The 27880-nt window shown below is 40.0% G+C and overlaps 1 protein-coding gene across 1 annotated transcript in view; it reads left to right on the top strand.

The window, feature by feature from the left end:
* Positions 1–27880, top strand: part of LOC122807413 (zinc finger and BTB domain-containing protein 1-like) — a 423690-nt gene that overhangs the window by 150812 nt on the left and 244998 nt on the right. Inside the window, exon 2 of the mRNA XM_044078440.1 lies at positions 13709–13843. The gene's annotated coding sequence lies outside the window, so the exon portion shown is untranslated. The remainder of the gene's footprint in view (positions 1–13708; positions 13844–27880) is intronic.

The raw sequence follows: 27880 nt of genomic DNA, 5'->3' as shown, positions 1-27880 counted from the left end.
CAGGACAACATCAGTTTGGGACAAGAATGTGATAGAAAAGAACTTGAGCAAGAGGGAGTGTATAAATATCTGGGAACTGATGAAGGATCAACAATAAAACATGAACAAATGCAAATAAAACTTAGTAATGAATACTTCAGAAGACTTAAATTAATACTGAAAACCGCGTTGACATCTAGGAACAAAATCCAAGCTATAAACCGATTTGCTCTTTCTGTCCTAACTTGCAGTTTTGGAGTGACTGACTGGCCCCAAAATGTGTTGACTAGATTAGATAGGAAAACAAGAAAGATGCTTCATGCTCACCAAATGATTTATAAAATTCAGTGCATACCAAGATTATATATTCCCCATTCCGAAGGAGGGATGGGCCTATTTGAAACTGATTACATGTATAGATGTGCAATTGTGGAACTCCACACATATCTGCTGATCTCACAAGACCAAACATAAGTTTTGAAACATGAGGTGAATAAATCTAAGATGACTTCTCTGCGTAGTCTAGCAGAAGCATATCGGCGTCAAGCAGGAATGGAAATCAAACCAGAAGTAGATAAAAATCAGACAGCAACTAAATGTGCAAAAAAACAAAATGAGGAATATGTGGCACATCTCATTACTAAGGGTTTTGCATCCAGGAAGAAAGAGGTCATTGTCTCCCTCTACTCTTCCTTCATTAGGCTAATCATCAAGTGCAATGTCCCATTTGGCATGTACTTCACTAGACGCCTGCAACAACTGGAGAGGCTGCAAAAGTACCTCACAAAGAGGATCCTAGGCCTTACATACTTGTCCTGTATGGACAGACTCAAAAAATTCCAACTATTCTCTGTCTCATGTTGCCTACTTGGAGGTGATCTCTGCTTGACTTACAAAGCCATGTCTGACCCAGCTCTGTTAGAAATTATACATATAAAGAAATCCCAATCCCTGCACACCACATGCTCCAGAGACCTCAACCTCTTTACCACAATCAACAGAACATGCTGGAGGGACAGGTTCATAACCCAGAGACTGCCCATGCTATGGAATAGACTTCCCATACATGTCAAACAGAGCACCTTACTGGCCCTCTTCAAGAGAAATCTTGATGAGTGGATGGGAAATAAAACATTTGCCCCGGGGATCACTCCAGTGGCTCTACAGAGGCACTGGGAACTAAGGTAGAGTGGCACAATGCCGGGGTAATCCTATGGGCTAGGCTTGTAAAGACTCTAGCGCCTTTAGCCTAGTACACACCTATGAACCTATAACGTGAAGGACCCAAATGAGAAGGCAAGAAGTGTGGAGAATGCATAAATATAGTTGCAAGTATATAAAACTTCTGGAAGAATGATTAAGGAGAGGCAAATTCAAACCAAGAGATGAAAGGTTAATATTGGCAACCCAAGATAGTGGGCTTTGTACATGTTTGTTTACAAAGTCCACTGAACATGTGGGAGAAACAGACAAATATAGATTTTGTAAAACCGAACTGGAAACAGTCACACATCTCGTTGCTGGTTGTGACATACTAATGGCAGAAGGACTGTATACTAATAATGTGGCACGATTGTTGCACTGGGGATTGTGCAAACATTATGGTACTAAAGTAAACACTGGAAACATGAGCCACAAAGCATCATAGAAAATGATGAAGGTTACATCACATGGGATCATCCATTCCAACAGTTCAAAAGATAGATGCTAGAAAACTGGATGTAGTGGTCCATGAAAAGAAGACAAAAGTAGCATTGATAATTGAAATTGCCACACCTTGCGTACAGAGAGACGCAAAGTCATAAAATATCAGGATTTGCAGGCAGAAACAAGAGCTGTGTGGAAGAAAGATACCCAGACAGTCCCAATAGTAGTAGGAGCAATGGGCCTTATAAAAAAAATAATCTAGAGTCATATTTAGATATGTTACCAGTACTTGTAACTCCATATGAATTGCAGGAGGAGTCATTACTGGTCACATTGCAGGTGCTGCGAAGAGCATTTCTGGCTGACATTAGAGTGAAACAATACTAATTTCATGAACTGTAATTATACTTTGACTTAGGAATATGGTCCATTCCCATAATGGTATTAGAAACCCAAAAGATTTGGAGAAATTAAAAAAATCAGGGAAATGCAGCAAATCTACTAGCCAACAAATTCAGCTCCAACTTCACCCTCTAATCCCCCTGGCTAATCTTGCAAAATCCCTTGTGACATACCCCCCCAAACATTTAGCAAGAGATCAGGTTATGGCAGCACTCGCAAAGGCAAAAAACTGCCTCATTGGGCCCCGACAATATCCCTGGTTGCCTCTTGAATAGTCTAAAACATGATCTATCAGGATCACTTGAGGCACTGTTCAACTACAGCCTCAAAACAGGTTATGTATTAAGTGAATGAAGGATCACAGTGGTCATCCCTCCTCATAAAGGCAGACCATCAACTGACCCCAGGAAGTATAGACCCATCTTTCTGACAAGTGAAATATGCAAAGCCATGGAATTAATTATCTTGGAAATTATCAACAAGGACATGGGCTGATGTCTGTAGGTTGCCATTCCCATTTTGGCTTCAAGAGAAGGCCATGCCTACTTAACCTGGTTAATTTTGTTAAGAACGTCACCATGGATGAGGGTAAAATAATGCATACCACTTACCTTGATCTGGTCAAGGCATCTGACACAATAACCAACTCGGGCATTGTTGACGATACCCGAACTAGGCATAAATCCCTACATAATTCATTGGATTGCTGGCTGGCTCGCTCATAGGGCCCAGGAAGTCAGGTTTGGTCAGACCACCTCCACCAAGGGACTGGTTATAAACAAAGTACCTCAGGGCTCTGTGCTAGGCCCGCTCCTCTTTGGCATCTACTTCTCTCTCTTTAACAAGAAACATCTTTATTAAATTATCACATAGACCATATCACATGTATATAAATGAAAATAAACCATACTGATGCAATTTTAGTTGCAAACATTATACATTGCAAACCATGCTGACACAACTGTAGCTGCAAGCATTCTACATCACTTATGACTTATTCAGTCATAGTCAGTCGGCTATTACATAGCTCATTCAAATCCTGCCTTATTTAAAACCTCATTCTTCCCCTGCATGTATTGATCCCATAATTCCCATCTTTCCTATATAATTGGCTCCTACTGTTTCCCAAAGATCTCAGTTCCACTTGTTTTATCTATTACCATCTTTGCTACTTCTAGTAAAGTTGGTTTAGACTTTGATTTCCATTTTTTAGTAATGCCTTTTTTGGCAGCCACCAATAATTAGACTTGGCAAGGCCTTACTATGTCTAGGCAATTCTGATTCTGTATCATAGCTCAAAAAATAGTTTCCTTAATTACACCAATTTCCTAAACCAGCATCTCCCAACAGAGCAGTCTGAATCTTTAAAGTCTGCCAACTCGTTACAATTCCAGAAAGTATGCTCCCATTTACCTCTTTCTTCCCCATCACACCAAAAACATTTGCTGTCTGCATGAGGAAAAATTCTTTGGAATCTATCTGGGGTACAAAAATGCCTATGTAAAAACTTCTAAGCTAAGATACTAAATCTTCCAGACTTTTTTTGCATAATTGACATACATACCTATATCCCCCATTGTTTCTTTGTGAATTGCTTATCCCAGCTGTCTTCCTAATACTTTCTAACATCCTCTGATTGATTCCTGTAGTTATCATTGCAGTATTTTATATGCTGTACTAATTTTTCTTTTCGTAATGACAACTTCTGTTCTAGACTGTACTAAAAACTCTACCAGTGCTGGTCTTTCGTTTAGGACACTCCCCTTCTTTCTTCCTGTCTGCCTTCCCTATCAAGGATTGATATTAAAGTATAGGTAGTTTCTAACCTGCAGTCCAGATACGTTTTTGGTGTCTTCCCATGCTGTTACCTTTCCCTCTCTAGTTATTTGCTCTGAATACTTTGGTTCTGTTGCCAGTTTTCTCCAATACATTCCAGCCCCCTCTTGCCTGTTGTCTGTGTCCCTAATTCCAGTCACCCTTATTGGCAAAATCTCCTTTCTCTATTCCTGTCATGGCTTGCTTCTTAGAATACTTTCTGCTACTTTATGAATATAATATTCTGTAGGATTATTGTTCTCCTTGAAGGCCTGCATCCAAAATCCCAGTCTGTCCTGTCCTTGTTTCTTGAGCTTCCCCCCTGTTTTATCATAATCTCTTTCCACTTTCACTTATAGTTTTCTGCTTGTGCTATGTGTAGGAGCCTTAACTGTGTTGCTATGAAATACCCCTTCAAATCAGATAATCCCAATCTGCCTTGTTCTGTTGGAAGAATAAGTTTATTCCACTTGACTGTTGCTGCCCCCCCCCCCCCCCAGATAAAATCCTTCAGCTCTTTATTAATTGCTATCCACAACTTCTCCTCTGGTTGTTAAAAATGTGCCTGACCTGTGTACAAGACTAAAGTGGCGAAAAACATTTTAACTGCTTGTATCTTACTATCGATATCCATATAACAGAGCTTCCATTTTATTCTCTTTTGTTTAGGCTTTTCCAACAAATCCTTATCTGCCACACAGTAGTCATTTTTAGTCCATACTTATAAATACCTCATTTTATTTTGTCCCCATAAATATGGATATTGCTGAACCAATTTGTTTGTGGTTACATAATTTACCGCTGTTGCCGTTGTTTTAGCTTCTTTAATGTTGTATCCCAAAAAATTTTGAAACTGTCTCAATGTGTTCCACAACACTGGAATGTCCCTTTCTGGTTTTGTCAGCTATAAAATAATGTCATCTGCAAATACAGTCAGCTTTTCTTGATTACCATCCCAGTTATATCTTTGAATTTCTGAGTCCCTTATTTTCTTTGCCAATGGTTCCAAATGTGATGCTGCCAGCCCAGCTAGCTGGAATTTTGTAAATAATTCTATGTCATTTGTGAATATTGCTATGATTTATACAGAACTGTATGTTATCTACTGAGCTTCAAGAATGTAACCACAGCATACCTTGCTGGAACGTAGAGGAATAACTTACAAAACTTCAAGAAAATAAGTTGAAATTAAGTGCTTTACAATCTGATATAAAATTAGTTAATACAGCAAGAAGACAAGATGTCTAAAGCTAGACATTTTTCTGTTGTCTTGGAGAGAAGTATTTACTATGTTTAAAATGTAAAGTGTTTTATAGATCTAACTTCCTATCAGCTGCACATTTGAGAGATATCTATTTCTCCCACAGAGATGTTAATTCTGTTAGTATCTGTTAGCCTGGGAACTGAAGGCAGGTGACAAAGAGTGATATAATTCAAGCTGACCAGCAGTAATGTTTGATAGTAATTTAAGAACTCTCTGAGAAAGACTGTTCCATTTGTATCTTGTCTTTGACCTGGAAACATCTATCATCAGCACTTTGGCATTTGTCTTGCTCTGTAAGTAACTTATTTAGGGCATAGTATCTCTTAGATATAGACAGGAATATAGTAAAAATTTAGTGCAGATGTTTTCTGTATTTATTTGAGACTGTCCAGCAATGTTTTAAAATATTTCCTGTGATTTTGAACTTTGTAGTTAGTATTTTGTTTATTGTCTTGTTCTTTTATTTATTATTAAATATAGTTAAACCTATTTTATGGCTATTTGTGGGACATGTTTAAGCTGTTAGAGTACTTGCATATGTATTTGGTGACACTGTACAGGCCACTCCTAAATAGCCTTGCTCTTGGTCACACTTGGATAATAGTAACATAGTAACATTACACAGTAGGATTGGTCACCCTTTGTTAAGGGCCTTATGTAGCTGATAAGGAGGGGTTAGTGGCAGTGATAACTACCTTGTAGTCTGTGCAGAAGGAGGCATAGCTAGTGAATCTGTGCCAGCCTTCCCCAGGGGTGGGTGGGTGGGCATGTGTGTGTGTGTGTGTGTGTGTGTGTGTGTGTGTGTATATATGTGTGTGTGTATATATATATATATATATATATATATATATATATATATATATATATATATATATATATATATATAATGTGTGTGTGTGTGTGAGTATAAATAAAATCTCAAAGTGTGTGTGTGTGTGTGTGTGTGTGTGTGTGTGTGTGTGTGTGTGTGTGTGTGTGTGTCAGCTACTTGGGCAGGGACACGAAGCACTGGTTAGACAGAGAGGGTGCTGGAGGTCTTGGCTTGACCCCTCAGCTGAGATCTTAACCCTGTAACTGTGCCAGTGGAGAGTCTTGTTGGGGATCTGGAGAAAGAGGGAGAAACCAGCTCTGACTGACTGTGATCTCTTTGTGTTCTTAAGGGAAATTGTACTTTACTGTGTGTGTACTTGTCATCCTCCCATTGTATACATCCCTCGCTGTTGCCAGTGGTGAGGATTGAGGCTCCTTGATTACTGGACCAGTACAGGGGCGTCACACTAAACATAATGCAAATCACAAAAGGGAGAGAGGGCACCCCTGTCTCGTTCCTCTTCAAAATCAGAAATTAGAGAGGATCCCACCCACTTTAATTTTCTCCTTTGATCCCTCGTATATCCTCCCAATCAACCTTGTAATTTTATCCAGGAATGCAAATGCTTCAATTATTCTACTCATAATGTCCCAGCTTACTTTGTCAAATGTTTTGTCAGCATCAAGACTCACCAACAACAGTGGTATTTTATTACATTCTGTTTCTCTCTGGATCATCAGTGTTCTGTTAATGTTGTCAAATGTTTGACTTCCCTCCACAAAACCACATTGATCGGTATCTATCAATTTTGGCATCACTTTTTCCATTCTTTTAGCCAGTATAGAGGTAAACATTTTATAATCATGGATAGTATTGAAATGGGCCTTTATGAAGCTGGATCTGATGGATCTTTAGCCTCTTTGGGTATTACGGCTACCACTGCTTTCTTCCAGGATGTTGGTACTTCTGTTCCTCTTAAAATACTGTTAAACAAAACCTTCCAGATCTTGATCAGTTTCTACCTTGCTAGCTTTCAAACTTCCACAGGAGTACCATCTTTCCCTGGGGACTTTCCTGTAGATTGGCTATACATCATCATTTTTATCTCATCTCCTCCTATCCTAACTGTTAGTAATTGAGCCTTGTCTGCCTCTAATCTTGGCATATTTAATTCTTCCATAAACATTTCCATTTGTATCTTTTCTTGATTTCCATATGTCTCTGCTTTATACAGACTTTCATTAAAGTTCCAAAATATTTGTAATATTCTTGCAGAATTCCTTCATCTCTTCCTTGTTATAGGTGTCCTAAGCTTTGTGACGGCCCTTTCTAGCTTCTGTTGCCTGAGTCATGCTAAAAGTTTTTGTGCTGTAGAGTTATCAAAAACAGTTAACAGCAGTCTTTCTAACTCATGCTCAAGGTAATCTCTTATATTCTGTTCAACATTCTGCATTTGCTACGCTGCTTGTTCTGTGAGATTTCCCCTATTTTGCAATACTTTTAACATCTGTCAGTCCCTCTAAGTAATTCTTTGTTGTTAATTAACCATGTCTCCCTTTCTTTTATTTCCACCCTATTCCCACTCCCTAGCTATATTTTCAAAAAAAGTCTAACTTTTCTAATAGCTCCTGAATAATTTCCACTACCCATTCCTTAAATTCCTGTCTTCCCAACAGATAGCTAGGAAAGTGCCAGTGACTTATTTTTATTTTAGTTGTTATTGGTGCATAATCTGAAATTGTTGTTTGGTACATATAAATACCTTCAATTAAATGCGCATGTTCCTGTGAAATATAAATTCTCTGTCCTAGCCCAGTTTTTGTGCCTTGGGGAATAATATGTAAATTCACTCTGAAATCCTAGTAGTGAATTCACATCTTCCATGCCAACTATTTCCATAAATTTCTTTAAAAATCTACCCTCATTTGTTGTATTTTCCCTTATGGGCCCCCCAGGTACATATTCACTGTTGCAAATCAAATTCCATTCCCCCATCTATAAGTAATATTCCTTGCTGAAAACTGATTATTTTTCCCAGAATTTTCTTAAGCTCCGTTGTAGCAGTTTTTCAATGGAATATAAATTCATGCAAGTGTAATCCTTCTCCCTTGCCAGTAGCCCCTGAGTACTACAAATCTACCACTATTGTCTTTTTTATCCTCTTCTATCACTATGTGAGCTCTTCTTGCAGTTAATATAAGTACTCCTGTTTGCTTTGCCCCAGGTGTTGCTCTGAATAACCATCCTGAAAACATTTATTTATCAAATTCACATGTTTACTTCTTTCCAAGTCTATCTCCTGTAGTATAGCTATTTGCACTCTATGTTTTTTAATGTAGTTCACTCCTCTTTTTTTTTTTTTTTGTATTTATCTGTGATATCATTAACGTTTAAAGACATTACAGAAAGCATCATATTCTTGGAAAAGTTATTATTCCCACCTTTTATGTATAACAACTTTTTAGTTAAATGTCTAGATCCAGCTTTTGTGTTACATGAATGTACTTTATGGCAGGTTAATCTTTTATACAGTTATTTCTTGTCATCTCCATTTGAGCCTGTCACATCTTGCAGAACTTTTTGTTTTATCGAAAACCCTCAAACAGAAATGTAAATACACCCCCAGTACCCCCGTACAACATATTAACTTAATAATAACACACAGAACTATGTACTACTTCAAATTTTTACATTTTACCCTCCTAACAGGAACAAATGTTCCAAACTGACAGTCATACATAAAGACTTGAGATACGTAAAAGAAAGGTTATACATGCTGAAACACAAAGTACAACCTTTGGTTTTAAGTGCTGTCTGGCTTTTTCTTGCCTTATAGCTCTTTCAACTGGGAAAACACTTGAATGCTTTCAGAAAACATTTTCTTCAAACCATTTCTCTTTATCAGATTGTCTGTTAGAGACATGAGAACCAAACACAAAATTGTTTAATAGGGAAAAAAAGCCTTATAATATTCAGGATTCTTTCTCATGTATTTGCTTTCTCTTAAAATGTGTTAACTAGATTAAGTTAATGGCCTTAACTCGGTCATTCCACTATGCAAGAATGGGAAAAAGCACACTAATTTGTCTTTTGTCATGCTCTTTTAACCAAATCTTTTTTTACATTGCAGTGCCTACATTTCTTAAAACTGAGCAAGGAGAAAGAAAAAAAAGAAAAATCAGGAGCAGCTATTTACATTAGTATCCCCATTACACTTAAAATAACTGAAAAATATGTTATAACATGCAAAGAAAATCATGCACTATTTAAATAGTAATGTTAAGAAAACATTGTTTTACTTATAGTTAACTTTCTCCCTCCTCTTCCCCTCTCCTGAGTATTTTTCCAAAAATTAATGATGTGAAGTAGGACATATGCTTTAGAGTCCCCTACTAGTTTAACAAAGTCCAAGAAATTCCAGTATTTTCAGATTTTCCTTGTTGTATTCCTGTTCATCTCAATCTCCCAAACCCTGTATCTTCTTCATTTCCAACAAACTCTTGATTCTTCTAGTAAACTATTGTGCTTTTTTCTCCTTCTCTCAAGCATTTTCAGTTGAAACACTGGAAACGGTTTCAGTGGTACAATCTCTCTGTGGTATTACCAGAAAAAAACAAGAAAGAGAATCTCCTTCTGCTTCACAGCTCACCTTTTCTTAGACAAACTTTTGTATTTCTTCCTTAGCTTGTACTTCATCAAAAAATGATTTTGTTCCTCGAGGGAAAAATATTTTGAAGATTGCTGGGTACAGCAGTTTGAATTTCATGCCTGCTTCTCGACATTCCCTGAATAATGGAATAAATTTATTCCTCTTCTGCCTGGTGTACAATGAGTAGTCATTCTCCACAAACACTTTGCTGTCTCTTACTTTTAGTACTTCATCCTTCTGACACAGTTTTGTCAGAATCAACTCCTTTTGCCTGTAAAATTGCAGGTTTACTATTGAAGGTCTAGGTTGCTTTCTCATACCCAGGTTTGGAGGATACACACGATGTTCCTTTTGCCGTCCAGCTTCCCTGGGTGTTGTGCTCAGATCCAGATCTTCACTATCTCTCTTTCTCTGATCCATCTGGGTTGCCTCACTTGAACACACAGTTCCTCAATCAGAACTACTTGGTTTCACCATTTCTAGTGATGGTTAGATAGTTCATGTTTCCACCTACAGTTGTCCACAATGTGTCCTCTTCCAAAAAAAACTGTACTAAGGAAATTTAGAAGAGCAAATGGAGGAGGTTTTCTATTTGGTCAATCAAAAAATATTGACCCTGTACTTGCTCCGTTTCCAACAATTTTGGATTTCCTCATCCATCTTTTTCGATTGGAGCCAGCTTCTCCACCATCCAAGTAGTTACTTGCAATATACTCTTTCCATGTGGTTGAAAATCCTATGCCCATAGCATCTTTTAGATTATCCAAGGCTTTCCTTCATGGAACTTCTGTTCTACATCCTCCAGTTTCTCCTTGGGACATTACTGTTTTACTGCAAGCATCAACTTCTCCCCCATTCGAACCTGCTGCTAGGGTTTATCTGAAGTTTTTATCATGGAAGATCTTATTTCTGGTGGCTGTCACTTCTGCCAAGAGAATTCCTGAGCTGCACATATTGCCCTCAAAACCTACTTACCTAATTTTTCTCAAAGACAGGGTGCCCCTGAAGAAAACCAGCCCCTCCTTTTTTCTTAAGGTGGCTTCTGAATCATCTATTAGTCGGTCCATAAATCTTCCACTGTGCTCACATTTTTTGAACAAGGGTGAATATACTTTACTTTTGTTAGATGTTTATTGTCCATTAATTTTTTACTTGCATAAGACAAAACTTCAGAAACTCTGATACTGCCAAACTGGCAAAAGCAGTATGCATAGCCACCCTGTTGTGCTGGTTGTCGCAAAGCATTTCATTTTTCTATCAAGAAAAAGGCGTCACTTCTTACTAGTGGAAAGAGCTTTGTGGGTCAGTCTGTAGCTTCATCTACAGCCTTCTATTCTAGTGTACTAATTGATGACATTTGCACTGCAGTTACCTGGTACAAGGTATTAACTTCATTTCACACTATAAATTAGATGTGCAGTTCAGGTGTAGAGCCTCCTTTGGGTTCAGCTGTGTTCTGGAACATCCTTCAATAAGACTTACCAAGTAAAAAAAAAAAAAATTAATTGCTGGGGACTCTGTCCCATACATTGAGGAACAGATAGAAAAGCCAACATCAGATACGAAAGTTATGTACTCGCTGTAACAATATATCTGTTTTGTCTGTTTCTGTCCTTCCTCAAGTACCCACCCATCATCCATCTCCCTACTTCTTTGTATATGCAGTTTTCTTCTCATATTGCCATTCCAAGATGACTCTAGCTGAGCATGCTTTGGCTCTTGGAGGTTCTTTTTCTCTTTTACTCTCTCTTTACATGCTGGCAGTGTTTGTCAAATAGTTATTTTGGTTGTGAACACCTTCATATTTCTAAATTTCTATTTTTGGCGGGCTAAGTCAATCTGAGGTAGCTGGCTCTTTATACAGGAATTATGGATAGGGTGAAGAGCTGTGTACTAGATCCTAAACTTAGAAGTGGCTGAAGTCTGATCCGAGACCCATACATTGACCTGTGTTGTCTTTTTCCATTCTTCAATCACTGTGTTGAGTACATAACTTTCATTTTTTTGACCATTCTGTTTGGTCTCACTTTAGCAGTAAGAAGATAAGTACTAGTAGTAAGATGATTACTAAATGCTTGTTAATTGACGCACTGCACTTGTGGCTGCAGGGAACCAAAATGTTGCCATAATTTGACAGTGGGATCTTCACTGCTGCTTCCATAAACCACCCGGAGTTGAAAAAGGAGTTTGAGGGGTCTGTTCTAATTCCTTTGGATAACTTTGAACATAGCGCTGCCATAGCTACAGTCCTCACTGTGCCTGAAGTTTATAGACTGAAACATTCACTCGGTCACGTAGACTGACTTCCTGTGGGCAAAGCTTAAATGCTCTGGTCCACGGTTTGCATTCTTCTACAACAGTTACCTCTCTGTTTGTATGGTGTTAAGTCCCATGGCAGTGTTCATATCTGTGAACACTCAGGCCAAGATGTTTATATGAGAGCTCTTTTGTGGACTTCATAGAGTATGAGATGTGCATATGTTGATCCTGCAAAAGATATTTATTGTGGTAGAAGGACACTGACAGCCTATCTTTTAGGTATTGCTTTCCACTTTCTCCTTGGCAGCAGTTGCCACTGATTTGTAGACTTGGAGTCGAAGCTTCATTATGACAAGCAGACAGGTCAGGGTGTCTGGATGTTAACATATCTCTTGCTACATATTGGTGTATTTGAGATGGGAGTAGTCTCCTTTAACCCTTCAAACCTTCCAGGACTCCCTGTTGTCAAGTTCTGACCACACAGACAGAATGGCATTTGGATGGTACATTGACAAGTAAGTAGGACCTTAAATCTAAAAGTGTGGGAATGGGCCATACGCACGATCTGTTTTCAGTTTGCAGTTAATTTTCTCAATGAGACTAGTGTTGTGGGCAGACTGAGCAGATGCCTACATATGCACAACGAGTGGTACCTCCATTTCTCCAGTGGGAAGAAATCTCTTGGAAGTGGGGCAGCCCTGTTGTGACTTGTTCATTTCCCTGACCAACACAGCATTCCAGGATTTCTTCTGTCCTGTCCCTTCAACAGTAACACCCTGATGGATGCTGTAGCTCACAGATGGCCAAATGGATTCCTCTGTTCTTCACCCCCATTTCCTCTGATCATGAAATTCATGTAGAAGGTAAAACGTCTCAAGGCCAGAGTCATTCCCATCAATTCTTATTGGCCTTGTTAGATTCAGATTCCTTCTTCTGCTTCATCTACTATAGAAGCTGCTCTTGCTGAGACCAACAAAGAACCCACTGTTAAGAGCATCATAAATATCTTACACAGGCATTTTATGCAGTTTGCAACCAGTTTTCTCCAATTGTGGTAATTGCCAGCAGTCCATTCTACTGAAGCAAATCAGTTATTACTCTGTTTTCACCCCATTAGCCTAGTACCAGAAAAACTGCTCAGGGTGAATTGACATGTTTTATGTTTAAGCTGACTCTAGATGCTTAGATCCCTTGTCATTTTTTGTCCCTGATGACTTTACTACTTTTTTGGTATCCTTAACTTGTTACAAGCATGATGCCCATTTTCAGTTCAGGTACTACTTGGACAGGAAAAAGTCATTCTGAAAAGATTCTGAGATTGTTTCTTCTCATCCCAAGTTTATGGAACAAAAGGGTATACAAAACTGCCTTCACCGAATGGCTGTCCCACTGCATTAAATTTTGTTATGCTTATTCAAATACGCCATTGCTTATATTTCATAAGGTTCATTCTAGTAGAACTATACCTGCCTCCATAGATTTCTTTAAAAATGCATGTCTTAATGACGGTTTATACAGTGGCCACGTTATAATGTTCAGTAAAAGCTTTCGGTGATAATTTAGATGTGATCTCCAGATAAAGATCTTCCACTTGGGGCACTGTTATTAAGGGTACAATTGCCAATAGTCCACCCAGTGTAGAATATGTCCCAGCAGCTATGGAAGACACACCCACTCCTTTTGAATAAGAAACACCAGGATCTGTATTTTGACAATAGGTAGTGAACACTTTTTTTAACATATGCAATTCTGTTTTGAATTTAGTTTACATAATAAAGTTATGGGAATTGGGCCATTATCTGTAATGAACCAGCCCAAGTGGCCCTACTTTGGCCTAGGTGGTCCCATGTCTAAAGGGTAAATTTGTCTTTTTTCCTTTTAGCCCAGGATCTGGAGTGCTGCATGGTGCATTATTGGATGGGGGAGTTGTTGAACAGTCTGGAAACGTGGAATGATGACTGGTAACCTTACCCATAGCAGGTACATAAGAAGGCACTCCTTTAGATCAGTATTTATGGTAAGTAATGACTTTTTGAAAATTTGCATATTTTAATAGTTTTTGTTATGCCTAGTGCAAGTTTGCATGACTTAGTGCCACAGCTGTCAACATGTGAGGGAAAGAAGTGAAACCACTTCAATTTGCGGAGATTTACGTGAGCAGTGCTATAGAGATAATTATTCCTACATAAATTGTACTTTATGAAATGTGGTATATTATCACAGAGCACCATGGATTATACATTGTATGGCATTATTACAAGTTAGCAGAAAACATTGCAGATCAACTTTGTACTGATACACATTCCTTCTGTACTGTACAGTTGCATACGTATGATGGTGTGTTTATATGTCAGATTATGAAAATTATTTTTTTTTCTTATTTGCATTAATATCACAGTAGGGTATGTATGTAAAGCTGTTGGATGTTTCATTTTGAAGCTAACATCAATATAGATAAATTTGCTGCCAGTACTAGGTGTCTAACTAGTATGGTTCATGTGATACTGTTGCTTCTTTTCAAAAGTATGCAAATGTACATAAAAATGTGTAATTTTTAATTCTAAGATCAGAGTGATGAGCTGGGTTGTCATCATGAGTCTTCTTGTAAAGGTCTGCCTTTGCTAAGGAGCTTTCATGTTGATACTTTTGAGTGGCTGTTAAAAATGGTTTAAGAGTTGTAAAAACATTTTCTGAATGGTATAAGCTAACAGCATTACTGAACATGTGGAGTGAGTGAGTTCAGCTTCTCATTTAAGGTTTACATCAGATAGCGACATTTCTGATGTTAGAGCACTTTTTAATTGAGAACAAAATGTGCAGTTCACAGTGTTCGGCTATGATTCAAAAGCATGCTTACCTTTCATAGATTCAACTAAAAGTAAATTCCTTGTAATACATCAATGAAACAGAGATTGAAACTGCAATTACTTGAGGCAGTTTTGCAGCTTATAGTGTGCTTAAAACCCAACATTTTGAGAGAAATTCTAAAGTTATTTTGCCAATGCAGCATGAAAAAAGTATCATAATACTACATAGGCTCTCTGTAAAACTTTTTTTCCAGTCAGATCTTAATTTCCTACTGTTTCATTTCTTAGTACATTAATATTGTAGATGTATCTAGTTAGTGTACAATACAGATATGAAGCTAGATAAACGTTTTTTGTTTATGTGCAGTCCTGTTGTGAATTTGCTTTACAGTATGGGTTTTTCTTTGGCCTTTTTTTCTTCATCCTCTGAACTTCAAACTTCTTAGTTTGAAATGATATGACAGTTGAACTGAGCAGCAAAGTAATGCAGTGGTTAGTGTTACTACTCCACAGTGCTTTAATTCCTGGGTGAGGTAACCAGCCTCTCAAGCATACAAACGTAAGCTACCTTATAATTGTCCAGATGACCAGTGGCTCATTCTAACCTAGCTCTTCTAGTGTGCATAATTTTTAACCATAGCATAACTGAATCCACTGTCCTTCAGATGTGGAGAATGGCAATAGTAATACTTCTGCATAAAGATAAATTCATTACTAACTTCAGAAGTTTCAAATCTACTGCCATATTTCTTTTATCCAACCTTCTGGAAAAAGCCATACATCTACAACTTCTAAACCACTTCATCTTGATAATCTGACAGGCTTCTCCCTTCATGGTTCCCAGTTTGGTTCCCAGTTTCATAGTGGGGTTTGATATGAAACTCTTGGCCTTCACTAGCACTGCCAGAGAGGAAGTAAACATAACATTACAATATTTTTTAGTGTTTACAGTAATTTCTGTGGGAATTTCTGCTTTGCAGCAATCTTTATTTATATTTGAGAGATGCTTATTTTTATTGTTTCTGAGGAAGCTTTCAGTTATTTCTCTCGGAAGTGCAGCCTGTGTGTGTGCTGTTGGACATGAGGAACTGTCTCGTGCAGTCAGAAGTGTTTACTGTTGTTACCCCACTTTATTTTGATCTTTTGACAGGAAAATATTGCAGAACTTGGATTTTTCAGCATTTACACATTATTAAATAGGTGAGATTCATTAACACCTACACTAAACGTACTATAAGTCTACACATTCTGTATTTAAGAACATCCCCACCACATTTCTTGTACTTTGTATCCCTCAGAAAGATTGTATTAAGTGTACGTGTAGTCTGCACAGGTGTGTTAGGCTTGTGTTGCCTGTTCACTTAGAACAGTGTACACTTAGTCTAGGTGTTAATAATATGTATGACTCAGCTATGTGTACTTTTAACATCAGATCCCAATTTCACCACAAATGAAGTTATTTAAAAATATTGTTGAGCTTTTATTCTCTGACAATAAAATGTAGTTTAAATTGCTATTAAATATTTTATAGCAGTTTAACATAGTTTAAACTAATACTGAGCTAATTTTTCACACACTGGTTTGGCACATTGGTTGCTTTGGTATTTGGACTTTAGTGGAACTTCTTTAACTTCTATCAGTTGTGAAGGAATTCTGAACATATTTCAAACAGATTTTTTTTGTCATAATAGCTCAGTTTAGCAGAGTTTAGTTGTGTGGTACAAACATACTGCTAGAAACCTTATGTGTCGATTGTGATACATTATTTAGTACTGTCAGTTTATTATTCTGTCCATTGTTCTGTCTCTCCTGACTTGATGGAGCCTAACTCTGGAACCCCTACCCCCACCATCAAATCTGGTTGCACCTAAAAAGAAAAAAACAAAATAAAAATTTGATTCAGTGATTCTGCCAGGGCCACTGCTGAGATCGCAGACCTCTTACCTTTTGCCTTGTCTCACTCTAGTGTAGCTTTGCCTTACACTATGGAATGGGGGTTGGCACATTCTCCAGGACTGTTTCAATACCTGGCACAGGTATGGGAGGACCAAACACTTTAGGTGCAGGAGTAGTCTGGGGTAAGAGACCCCTTGCCAGACATGATACTTTGTCCCCAGATATTTTATCTAGTTGTGAATTTTCCAAAAAATGGAAAGCAAAACTTCATCATACAGCTGATAATTAGATTTATAGCTGCTGATATGGTTTCTGTGGCTAAGATTGTTCTATAGACGAATAAGTCTGGTAGATGTTCTTCGTGTTTCACTGTTGCAGTCATCACACTTAGGTTATCTGCCGGCAGGTAGCCCTTAGTCGGCCAGAATACCAGAGACTTAGTATTTCTGCGTCAGATGCTGTCGCTTCCTCTATGGCATCAGGTCATCAGGGGTATAAAAACAAGCAGCCGATGCCATTGCATCAGTCTTTCTTGCCGAGGAGGAGCCCGAAGCAGAAGCAGTTCACAAGTGCTGGTTGGCTGTTACCTGAATTTTTCATTTTTGAGTTGAATAATCCTGAAGTCTTCTAAAGCTAAGTACCCCGTTGGGCATCCTTTTTTCTTGCTCTAAACTGATGTCAGCAAAAGTTAACAATTGTCTTGCCTGTGGAAAGCAAATACCTCACAGAGATTTTCATTCTTACTGCGTCACCTGTTTAGACCCAGACCATGACGTCCCTCGCTTTCGGTTTTGTGCCTTATTTAATGCCCGAACCATTCGTCGTCAGGCTATCTTTGTTGCTAAATTCTTTCGCTCTCGATCACCGTATTCCGAAATGGCTTCGGTAAACCATCTGACTACCGATATTCCAAAAAAAGTAAAGATAAAGACAGAGACAGACTGCAGACTGCATAGGTCCAAAACTGCTGACGCTTCCGTTGAGCTAGTAGTCAGCAGAAAAATTGCCCTAGACACTAAAGATAATCACAAGGCCTTCTTTAGTTATGTCAGGAACATGGGCAGAAACTCCCAGATATGCTCTGAATTGTTGCATAACGGCACAAAATATACCCAACCTACAGACATAGCCAACATCCTGGCAGACAGATTCAGTGCAAACTCCCCCCCCCCTTCCCCCCCAAAGGAGCAAACGCCTATCCCAACTGAATGTAACCTCCCTGACATCACAGATGCACAGGTGAAAGCTGCCCTCTCCAAAGCAAAAAACACAGCATCTATGGGACCGGACGGTGTCCCAGGCTGCGTCTTACACGAGCTCCAAGAGGAACTGAACCCTCACATGAAGTCACTGTTCAAACTTAGCCTTACTACAGCATATGTACCCAAAGAGTGGCGTACTGCTACAGTGGTCCCACTCCACAAAGGTGGTGCCACAACGGACCCCGGAAACTATCGCCCCATAAGCCTGACTAGTCTGGTCTGTAAAGCTATGGAGCATATTATCGTGGAACTCATAAACAAAGACATTGGAAGCCTCCAGACACTGGACCCTACCCAATTCGGCTTTGTTAAGGGCAGATCTTGCCTCTTAAACCTAGTTTATTTCTTTGAAACGGTTACCAAAGCCATAGATGAGGGCAAGGTAGTCCACACAACCTACCTGGACCTCGCAAAAGCCTTCGACACAATACCCCACTCGGGCATCATAAATAAGCTTACCAGCTTAAATATCAACCCCTATATCACAAGATGGGTTGCAAACTGGCTCAAAGATAGAACCCACATGGTCAGAATCACAGGTGCCATGTCTGAATCCAAACCAGTTACAAGTGGTGTTCCACAGGGCTCAGTTCTGAGACCTCTCTTGTTCGGTATATACTTCTCTGAGGTTCAGGCTAACACGGGGGGATTATGGCTGACAAAGTTTGCAGATGACTGCAAACTGGGGGCCATAATCGAATCTCCAGCTGACACAAGCATCCTCCAAAAGGGTCTCACAGACAAGATGCTTGGTGCCAGAGCCACGGCCTCAAGCTAAATGCTAAAAAGTGCATAGTCATCCCCTTTGGGAAAAACAAGGTGCCCACAAATTACCACATAGGTGCTAATCCATTAAGTACGGAAGAAGTAATTAGAGATTTGGGGACCAACGTAGATAGTAATCTCTCCTTTGATAGTCACGTTGCCAAAGTGGTTAGAAAGACCTTCTATATAGCCCACCTTATCATGAAAGGGTTCGCATCTAGATCAAGAGAGGTCATTGTGCCCCTCTACTCGTCACTCAACAGGCCCATAATTGAATACAATGCCCCTTTTGGGATGTACTTTACCCGACACCTGCAGCAACTGGAGAGACCCCAAAAGTACCTCACCAAGAGGATCATGGGCTACAAACAGATGTCCTATGCAGCTCGACTAAAGAAACTCCAGCTCTACTCAGTTGCTTACCGCCTACTCAGAGGCAATCTATGCCTGACGTACAAAGCCATGTCAAACCCAGAATTAATGGACATGCTCCACCTCAAAAAATCCAAGTCCCTTAGAGCTACACGCTCCAGGGACCTAAACGTCAGCACAGAAATAAATAGGACATGCTGGAGGGACAGATTCATTTCCCAGAGGCTCCCCTCACTCTGGAGTAGAATCCCAATTCATGTTAGACATAGCCCCTCGCTGACCCTCTTCAAGCGAAATTTGTACGCGTGGATGGGAAATCGGAAATTCACCCCTGGGATCTCTCCTGTGTCCCTGCTAGACAGAGGCACAGTAAACTAATCTTAAAAGGGTACTTTCTGTGACTTACTTTACAGAGGCGCAGTAGGCTAATCTAATAGGGAGGCGGAAGCCAAATACACTCTGGCTAGGTTTATAAATGCCCTAGGGCAGATAGCCTAGTATCTACCTATGAACCTATGAGCCGGTACTCAGTGAGGCGCCTTTGCAGCCCCTGATGCCCGCTTCTGTGGATTTGCAGGCCTCTGCTGAGACCCTTTCAGAGTCTGGTATGCCGTGAGATACTTCTTCGAGTATGGAACCAGCGGATGTCTCTACCTTAGATGAGTCCGGAGCTGCTGTGCAGGTACCGGCTTCTGAGGGAGTTTTTCATCCTACCGATATTCGAATCAAACCGATTACTTCATTTTTAACTAAAACTACCAAGTTTCTTAGGCCCAGAGTACGCACTACACCTAGAAAACCGACAACCAAAGCGCATGCTCAGGCACCCATGCCTCAAAAACAAATGCTTAGAATGGCTGAAGACCTTATTACACTGATTAGGGGAAGCCAGTCTTCCCCTGCTAAGAGACCAAGAACCCAGTTCCCTACAGGTTCTACAGACCAGGTGTTTGATGACTCTGTTCTTTCTGATTATGAAGACGTGCCCGTACCTGCCTATGAGGATTCAGATACAGAGGAATCTATTCCCTCTGCCTCCCCTCCAGAGGATTTTCCTTTTGGTGAAACCTTGCATACTTTAAGGGAGCATTTCCATTGGGAATGCCAAGACTATCCTAAGTCCAAAAAGAGACTCAGAGAATTTTTAGTTGCCTCAGCACAGGCCCTTAGCTATACCCCCTGTCCTGGATGTTGTGGATGATGTTTTCATGGAATCCAGTCTTACTCCAGACACTTTACCTCTGCCCCCTAGGAAACCAGACAGGTACTACAGAGTACCTGATTCTCACAACTTTCTTTTCAAGAATCCTACTGCTGATCCAGAGATCATTTCCCAGGGACCTAAAGGTATTAAGGCTACTACAGCCAAAAATCCTACCCCTTCAGACAGGGATTCCAGAAATTTGGACAGATGGGCTAAGAAGGTATATACCTCTGCAACTTTTGCTGTCAGGGCATTGAATTGCCATTTTCACATGCTGAAATACCAGCATCATGTTATGGAACTTATTAAACAATAAGTGGTAACCTTTCCAGATTGTGCAGAAAATAAAGAATTGCAGGATCTTATGCACTCTGCAAACCAAGTTAGTAAGCATACTTAGCAGTGTGGCTTTGATGCCCTAGAAGCATCTTGCAGGGCAGCAGTTACTGGCTCTATACTGAGAAGACATGCTTGGCTGAAGGAGCAGACCTTGCCAGATCATGTTAAATCTAAATTACTAGACGCTCCTTTGAATAAGGACTGTTTGTTTGGCACCAAAGCAGAAGTTGTTCTTAAAAAGATGGAAGAAAAGGCTAAATCTATGCAAACTGTTAAAGAATTCCTACAAGTGCAATCACCTAGATTCAGTAGGCATTGCCCTTCAAAACACTGGTCCTTTCCAGCCCCCTCCAAGCCTTCCCAAACAAGGCCCAAGGGAAATGGACCACCCAGACTACAGTCTCAGGGTATGCAGAGATCTAAGCAATGGAGTGCCCCCACCCCTAAAGCAGGGAGTGGTAAGCCACCTCCTTATGGAAAAAACTCACAATGACTTCTCAACTGTACTTCCCAGCCCTGCCCAATTGCTTGTGACCCTAGGAGGAAAACTTGCCCTTCATGCAAAAAACTGGATGTCCATTACTCGGGACTGATGGGTCCTCAACATTGTATCCCAGAGGTGCAAATTTTATTTCCATTCACTGCCAACCCCAAGCAGGTTTCCAGACCTTCCTGCAAACCAGTGGGCAGAGGCTCAAAACCAAGTACTTTCCTTGCTCAATATCAGAGCTATTCAGCCTGTTCCAGTAGAACAGAGGGGCCAAGGATTCTACTCCAGACTTTTCCTGGTACACAGGAAAGTGGGCTGTCGGCGCCCAATCCTGGATCCTTCCACTCTCAATACCTTCCTGGTGGTACCAAAATTCAAGATGCTTACCCTGCAACAGCTTCTCCCACTGTTAGCCAAGGATGCCTGGTTAGTCGCCCTAGACTTAAAATAAGCCTATCTGCTCATCCCCATAAGGGAATCATGCAGAAAATATCTACATTTCACTGCAGAGTCTATGCATTATCAGTTCTCTGCACTTCCCTTTGGCTTTTCTACTGCGCCCAGGGTATTCACAAAATGCCTGGCTCCAGCCATTGCATACTGCAGGCAGAGAAAAAATCCAAATTTACCTCTACTTGGACGACTGCCTGATTTCAGGCAGACAGTCAGGAATTGCTGCTTCAGCACCTGGTATTTGTAAAAAGCCTTCTCTCTTCATTGGGGTACACCATCAATGAAAAGAAATCACAAATGGTACCCAGTCAAAAGATTGTATTCCTGGGTGAAAGCTTGGATACAGTTTCCTAGATGGCATTCCTCACTTCAGAAAAACAGGCCTATCTGACGGATTACTTCAAACAAATGGCCACCAAAACCCAGATATCTGCAAGAAAAATAATGCAAGCCCTAGGGTTCATGGCCTCATGTATTCTGCTAATCCCACATGCAAGACTGCATATGAGGAAACTTCAGTGGTACTTAAGTCTTTGGTGCCTACATTCTCAGGACTTGAAAACAATCATTCCTATCATACTTTGTCTGAGGACAGAGTTCCTTTGGTGGGCAGAAGCATGCAACCACAACAAGGGACTGCCTTTTACACTACCCCACGCTGCCCACACCCTGACTATAGACTCATCAGACTATACATTGGGGCCCACATTTCTGGCAAATGTATTCAGGGCCACTGGAGCCCAAGTCAAATTCTCCTGCACATCAACCAATAAGAGATGCTAGCTGTATAGAATGCCCTGACAGCTTTCAGACACCTACACTTTCCAGGACAACTGCTGATAAAAACAAACAACACAGTTATGTGGTACATAAACAAGCGGGGGGAACCCATTCTTACTCACTCTGCAGGTTACCCATGGCCCTGTGGAACATGGCCTTGGACAACCAAATCCATCTACAAGCTTAATTCCTGCCAGGCAAACAAAACTCACTGGCAGATGACTTAAGCAGAAATCTCCTAGACCCACACGAGTGGAAATTGAAGGCCTGCAACTTCAACCATCTGATCCAGAAATGGGGGACCCCAGAAGTGGATCTCTTTGCCTCCCTCGACAACCACCAGTTAAGCAAATACTGCACCAGGAACCCTCACAGCAGGGCCTGGAAGGTGGATGCAGTATAATTTCAGTGGGAAAACCTCTCAATCTATGCTTTTCCCCCTCTGCCCCTTCTCTCAAGAGTTTTACGGGGTATCTTTTCTCATTTGACTGCTGACCCAGCTGTGGCCTCCTCACCTGTCTGCTCAAATAAAACATCCTTGGCTTCATTTAAACCAATGCACGTTGATAAAGAGGGAAAACTATTGGATCTTCAGGGCAAAAGGATGTCTCTTTCTAGTAATGTAGCCTTGCTATATGTGGAAATGCATTTTACTGTGTATGTATAATTTGGATGATTTTGCTGCATCCTTATCTGCAGAGCAAAAGTCTCGTATGAAAGAGATAGTTTCTAATTTGACTCAGATTTTGAAACATGATTTGAGATGTGCTTGAATGTGCAGATACAGTCTTAAGAAATGCTGCTTCTGTTGTATTAAGATGATATGCTTGGTTACAAAATTAAAAGTTCTGTCATGATTTAAAGTTGAAGTTTTGAATGCACCTTTTAGTTCTGAATTGGTGTTTGGGCCTTCTGTTACAAAGATTCGTAAACAGTGGTATGAAAGTGACTAATGTCTGCAGTATCTAAGATGTTTCATGTACTCCATTTCTCCCCTAACAAGGTATCTTTCTTCAAGGGACAGAACAAACAAAAGTCTCGGCCAAACAAAAGTCAGGGATCCAAAAGGAAATGGCAGGAGAATAATTCTTTTTCAAAACCAAATGAGAGATTCCTTTCCAAAAAAACTATCAACTCCCTGCAAAGGAATGGCTATGCTGAGATACAGAGCATCCCTGCCTTCTCTTCCTCCTACCAGGCTGTCTTAACCCTGCAGCCTGGCAGCAAATAGTCTGTCAAATGAGTTCCGAAATAATTCAAAGAGTACGCTTGGCAGTGGATAGAAAATCCTTCTTCCTTTCAGGGTAATTCCCCCACACCGACCAGGCAAGACAGAGCTGTTTCTACTAGTGCTCCATCACATGGTAGAAGCAGGGGTGATGGAACCAATGCCTGCGATGCACGAAGGCAAAGGATTTTACTTCAGACTTTGGTTCCAAAAAAGAAGCATTCCTGAAGAACCATCCTAGAGTTGTCCTTTTCTAAACATCAAAGTTCAAAATGCTTGCCTTGCAGTCAGTCCTAATGCTGCTGTCAGACCATTGTTTCATTGTGACTGTAGATCTCAAGTACACTTATGTTCCTATTGCCCCCAATTTCAGGAAAATGTTGAGATTTGCTATGACTGGATTACATTTATCAGTTTTTTGTATTACCCTTTAGACTATTTACTGTACCTCAATTGTTTACAAAGTATCTGGCCCCAGTAGTTGTGTATTGTGGAACACTAGGCATTCATATTTTTCTTTATTTAGACAACTTATTGATTTGTGCAGATTCTGTATCCAAGTGCTTGGAGTGCTTAGACAAGGTCGCATCCCCCTTTCCCACCTGGTCTTCAAAATAGACCTTCAAAATTCCTTCTTCACACCCTCTCAACAAATTGTTTTCCTGAGGTGTTGGATAGACACAGTAAAAAGTGATGGTCTTCCTGCCAGAAGACAAAGTTCTCACTTATTAGGGCATTTCTTGGCTTTCTCTCTCCTTGATGTGGCCTCAGCAAAAGATTTCCTCAAATTAAAGATCCTCTTGCTACCACTAGCCACACTACCCAGAATATCAGTAGTACTAAAAGAATTGTTGCACTCAGCACCTTCATCCGTGGGATTTATGAAATAGGAGCTGCAGTGATGGAAGTATCAACTGCCTGTGAATCCATGCCTTCTTTTTTTGTCGTCAGACCCCAGTCCAGTCTATTGCGGCAGACTTCACATTTTGCATGGGGAGTAGTGTCCACAGGAGTTCCAAGTATAAGGCCTGTGAGGGTCCTTTAGGATATGCTGGAACACATAAAAAGAGCTATTGGCCATGAACATATCTTAAAACTTTCTTCACCAGTTATGGACTCTGGATCCTCTTCTAGTACTCAGATGTGGCATCTGAACAAAAAAGTGGTTACACAGCATGGGGGGGGGGGGGTACATCGCAGTTTAGAAACATTGCAGCTGACAACCTGGATGATTCTATTTTGATACCTTTTAGGCACATGTTTCATGAGAATGTGCACTTTGTATTTAAGGAGGCAAAAAAAACTGCAAGTAGAACATCTTCTGTTTAAAGTGGAAGAGGCTTTTAGGTGATGGCTCACCAATAGCAGAGGTCCCAAAAGGGTTTTAACCCTTTTGGCTTTGAAGTATTTGTGTGGACTTAGAGATGGTTTGTCATATGCTTCTGTCAAAGTGTATCTTCCATCCATCTCAGCTTGTTTGCCTACAGGTCACCCTGTTTCGTGTTTTATTGTGGTCATGTAGTTTATGAAAGGTGTGTTGCATGCAAGAACTTTCTGAAAGCAAATTCCCACTCCCTGGGATCTCAACTTTTTTTCTTGAAAAATTGATCTTGCCTCCTTTTGAACCTCTACCTCAGGCTGATTTATGGATCATTACTTGGAAAACTGTTTTACTCATTGCTGTGACACCTGCAAGGCAAATCTCTGAGTGCAGGCTTTTACGGTTTGCCAACCCTATCTGATTTCTCACAAGGACATTGTTGTGTCACACACTAATTCATCGTTCAGGCCTAATGTTGCCTCTGAATTTATCCTGAATCAAGCTATCAGGCTTCCAGTGCTCTATCCTAATCCAAAAAAAAGAAAAAAGAAAAAAAACAAGGGAGAAAAGATTGTACATACCTTGAATCCACACAGGAAGCTCAGGTATTATCATGACATAACAAAGCCCTTTAGGAATGCTGAACAGCCGTTTGTCTGCTATACAGGGGTTAAGAAAGGTCAGCCTGTCTGTAAGCATGCCATTACAGGATGGTTGCCCTCTGCTGCTGTTTTTCTGTTACTCCCACTTGGTAAATCTCTTTCAGGTAAGGTTAAGGTGGCATTTTGGAAAGGGGTAGACCATAGAAGTGTTTTAGAGGCAGCAACCTGGTCCTGTGTTCATACCTTTACAAAGCTCTCCAAACTGGATTCCTTTCCAAGGTGCAGAGCAGCCTTTGCTAGGACCATTCTCCATGGATCCTTATCCTTCTACCTCGTTTGTAAGGTTAGCGTTGGGAATCTATCCAAAATGTCAGGGATACAGTGGGAATGATGAATGTAGTACAGTTGTGTAAGACCTGCTTCCTGTAACAGTGAATGTTTGAATTCCTCATTGCCTCAGTGGCATCACCAACCCGCAGTCCCCAGATTGTGCACAGTTGAGTTGATTTTAATCTTCTTTGATTCAGTTGTTATTGGATTTGTTTTTTTATATGATATTGTGATTGGCTGAGAATTTACTCTTGCTATATCATTGTGGCTTCAGGTACCTTTCACCCTTTTGTGGAAGTATAAAAAAAAAAAGCCTGAACACTCACTTTCTGTGGTAGCTGAAGACTTCCATCTTAGGATATGCTCAGCCAGTCAGCCGACACGGGAAGAGAAGGAAGGGAGTCAGAGCTTTTGAAAGCTGTCAGTTACTGAGTTATCTTGGTAGATAGCCCAGAAATGTGACTGAGGTAGTGAGGACTTCGAACATCCACTGTTACAGGTAAGTAGGACTTGCACAATTGTACTAAGTAAATGGTCTTGTACTGTACTGTACAAAAATGACTGAATTACTAAGCAGTTACAGCTATGCATCCTTTGCTGTAACATTTCCAAACTCGGGAACACTTAAGACAGATAAAAGAAACTACACCCACCTCCCTACTTTTAAAGTATTCAGTTAAAATTGCTACCCTCTACAGTCAGCCCTAAATCTGAAGTCAAGTAAACTCTCACCCCATATTATTCTTCCTCTTTGTTGTCTTCTTGAAACGACTATACCTCTGTTGCTCAGTCTTTGCCTCATACTTGTCTACTTTGATTTATCCCTTTACCTGTACATGTATGCATTGCAGTGTAAACTGCTATCAGTGCTTCACCACTGTACCCCATTATTGCTAATTCCATAGTACTGTAATCAACAGTATCTCTAATTGATGTTACCTGTACATCCATTTTTACCTTGTATTGCTGTTGTGTGCAGGTGTTTTGTATAGCTATTCTTTGCAGGAATCCAATGAAAATGGACAAAACCCATTTGGATATTCATTATAGGATCATAAGAGTTATGAGGCAACTGAGCTGAGAGGCCATTTCATCTAGCCAGTACCACCCTTAGGGCTGTCCTCCCATTTCATGGAAGGGCAGGCCATTAATACCTAGGGTGAATTTATGAACACGCATCAGTTGTCAGGCTCCTTTTTAAAGGCAGACAGTGTGTCAGACTGCTTAACTTGAAGACAAAGTTTATTTTGGAGAAAGGGCAGATGTTTGCCAACACACACTGCCTTACTGGCATTTGAGTAGTAGTGCCCTGTTGTACTTCCTTTGACAGTCTACTAAAGCCCAGATTCCCTCCCAATGTCTGTACATCTGATGGACCGATCACCTGGCACTTACCTTTAAGACCCGCAGACTGGACCCTCTCAGTTTTTTTTTAGTGTCATAGTAAGAGAAGGATCTCTTGGAAGACTGCTTTTTAATCTGGATTTCTTCAGCTGCTGTGTCCAGAAAAGAAACCCTTTGGGTTTCATTTCCTCCCCCTGTTTTTTTTCTATCAGTGCTTCAATAATGTATTCTGCTGCTTTGCTTGTTTTCTTTTTTTTTTTTTTTCTGACTAGGAACTTGTATGCGTGAGGTTTTACTTTACCTGTTGTTTAAGATGTATACTGTTTATTATAAGCTAATTATTGGTTTCTGTGGATTTTTAACCCTTATAACGTGTTGCATGGTCATTGGTGAATGTTTAACTGAGTTTATGTACTAATGTCATTGTAGTACAGTTCCTCTCACTGCCTTCGGCTTCCAGAGCCCTGAGTTAATCACATCTATTATTTTCGTTGATAAACTTCATTTGAAAGATTTGACAGGAAAGTATGATGTTTTTGCAGTTTTTCTTTGGGATTATGATTAATTGAGGCATTTGAGTAATTTTACAGCATTTTAAATTATTTTTTCATTTTAAAATCACAATTTTGGAGCCATTTTGTGTAAAATAACATTTCTAACAGATTTTTTTATTTTACTTTATTCCTTGTCTAAGGCTGTTTTACACTGTTTCTTATCATTTGGGGATGAAACTAGCCTTATTATTAAAATTGGGGGACTTTTGTTACCTATGTTTTGTGCTTTGAACTATGTTACTGAAACTGTTCTCCTTTAACTCAGTGCATTAAGAATAGTATTCCTCCAGAAATAGATTTCAGATTG

The sequence above is a fragment of the Protopterus annectens genome, chromosome 1.part0, assembly GCF_019279795.1.
Source record: "Protopterus annectens isolate FY-2018-M chromosome 1.part0, PAN1.0, whole genome shotgun sequence".
NCBI lineage: Eukaryota > Metazoa > Chordata > Ceratodontiformes > Protopteridae > Protopterus > Protopterus annectens.
This window is presented reverse-complemented; position numbering and strand designations above follow the sequence as displayed.